Below are 2868 nucleotides of genomic sequence, written 5' to 3' on the forward strand. Positions count from 1 at the left end.
TTCCCATTTCATTAATTAGTCATGTTCAAACAAAAGAACAAAGGATGACTTGCGTAGACTAGGGGGGAGGGCATTTCATGAATCATTTTGTCAGGTTTTTTTTTCTGAAAAACTGTCATAAGCTACTGAAATCCTTGCATCTGATTGGCTAAATGCAAATTTGTGAGACAAATTTGTCAGATAAAATGCCAAAAATTCATGTCTGGCGACCTTTTGTTGGTTTTGTGATGCTGAGTCACATAATTATGTGTATATGTATATCCAAAACATTACAACAGACAAGGCTCTGCTACAAAATGTACAAACTCAAATCATCGATATACAGTATCAGTAACTCAATCAATACAGTGTCTTTTTGTTGTTGTTGTTGTTGGCATACAAGCTACCTCAGGACTATCCATTGTCTCAAAATGCAGAGCCTGACGTCACGAAGGAGCAGGTTACTACCGGATAATGACACCTGTAGCCAAGAATAGGTAGCACTTAATCCCATCAGTATTACACTATCATCATACAGGATGTGAATATCACACCTGATATCTTCTCCACATGAAATGTCAAGCTTCCAAGGGTTTTACATGATTCATTACAAATTGTAATTGAAAGATGTACAATGCATTCTCCCCGTGACCATCTTTAGGATAATTCATCAGAGATTCTGAGATCATGCACATGGTTTTGATAGATATCATTACCGCAGAGGAAATTGGAAAAAAAAAACAACAACAAAACAAAACCAAGCAATTGTTTTTAATACCAATATTGTATCGATCCTGTGTGCCAAAAATAATGGTGAGCACTTGAGAACTTGCACTGTAACTCTGTCTGTGGTTGCTTTCTGATGCCAGGTTTTGGACTGAATATTTGATTGTATACCAAATAGATGATTACATTATTTCAATGAGTCACACATTTCTTTTCAAAACTGCATGCTGTAATACCAAATCAGTCAAAAAGAAAACACGTAAAAATGAGCAAATAAATAAAAGCCCCTCCCCCCCCCCAAAAAAAAAGAATAAAAAATTCAAAAAATAGAAAAGAAATGAGGGTGTTTATTTCTCTTTTAGGGGTGAATCTTCTTTAACTAATCAAGTCTAATCAACAATTCAAGAAATCAAGAAATTACCATGCTGTCCTCTCGGGCAAAATTCTGAATTTTACTGCATGTTCCAAATTGAAGAAACATTTAAAGGGGAAAAGTAGTAACTGATCAGTGGGAATCAGTGGAAATACTTGGAGATGATTGTTCCAATCCTTATGGGATTCATTCAAGAGTTCATTGTATATCTATTGATGTGTGAAAATGATTTGCTTCAGAACGGTCTCATATTCAAGTAATGTGCAGATTAATGCTCCGTCACTGACCAGGGACGCTAACCTGGAAGCATTAAACTGCACATTACTTGAATATGAGACCATTCTGAAGCAAATCATTTTCACACAACAATAGACATACAATGAACTCTTGAATGAATCCCATAAGGATTGGAACAATCATCTCCCAGCATTTCCACTGATTCCCACTGATCAGTTGCTAGCCTTCCCCTTTAAAGATAACGTAACTTGCTATGCATTCAATAAATCTCCACAAAATCAGAAAAAAAAAATCCTACAATTTCCCAAGTTGAGAGATAATCAGGAACTTTGATGGGCTAAAATATTTTGCCAATTTAGGAATCAGTTGTAGAATTACAAATAGAGAGGATTTTCAAAATTTGGCAGCTGCCAAAAAACAACAACAACAACAACAAAAGGGCTCAGAGAGCACAGACCTCTGCCAAGCAGCTTATTTCTATACACATGCTGAATATTGCCTTTATTTCCCAATTAATGAGAAAGAAGTCTTTCTGTTCTGTCTCGGATTGAGAATGTACATGTACCTCATCAGGAGCTATAGCTGTAGCTGCATGCTGCGCTTCAAGTATGTGCTCAGTGCATGTATGCATGCCTCAAATACGCAGTTTTAACCCCCAGTTTGTTGACCCTAATTGCCAATGATAATCTTTCTCCCCCACCCCGCCCCCCCCCCAAAAAAAAAAAAAATCACCAAGAAATATCACAATGGCAACTGGTATATGCCTCTGCTATATTTCATGGTTCTACCAATAGGTCTAGAGTACACAATGTATGTCTTGACAATGTGAGATGTCAGTTTCACATTTATAATTGAAACAAAATTGAAATGACACTGTTGTCACAAATGTGTTGAGTGTTTTTTCTTTTCTTTTTTGACATGGGATGTACAATATTCATACAATGTATCAATATCAAAATATAATTAAGGCACATTAAAAAAAAAAAAAAAACCCACAAACAAACATGGTGTACAATGCATCCATACCAGAACTCCCTCGTCTGAAAAGTGGCTTAGCAACAACAAGATACATCACCAAACCACAAGAAAAATGCTTTCTGAGCGTTGATGGGTTAAAAAAGTTTGCATTTGCCCATGATCCACGGCATGAAGGCAATTCATAATGGCATGTCCCAATCCGTTGGGAAATCAACTGGATATTCCATGACACCTAGTACATGTACCTCTCAACTTTAATATCAGCTTAGTATCATCTACAAATTGCAAATTGTATGATCTATTATCTCTGTTTGGCTACATGTATACTAAAGCTTGTTCCTTACTAAGGGTGGGATTTCACGGAGCACGCGAACGATTTGCGAAGGACGCGAATGACAAAATCCAACATTCGGAAAAGTTTTTCTCCGAATGTTTTCCGACAATGAAGCCGAAAACTATTCTTGCGAAATTTGTGCGAAGTTTCCACGACGTATGTGCGAATGTCGTGTGTATCATTGCTAAAGTACAGCATGTTACGCACACGAAGAACACGCGACGGAAATGCGAACAACGAA

The sequence above is a fragment of the Diadema setosum genome, chromosome 16 (genome assembly GCF_964275005.1).
Source record: "Diadema setosum chromosome 16, eeDiaSeto1, whole genome shotgun sequence".
Taxonomy (NCBI): domain Eukaryota; kingdom Metazoa; phylum Echinodermata; class Echinoidea; order Diadematoida; family Diadematidae; genus Diadema; species Diadema setosum.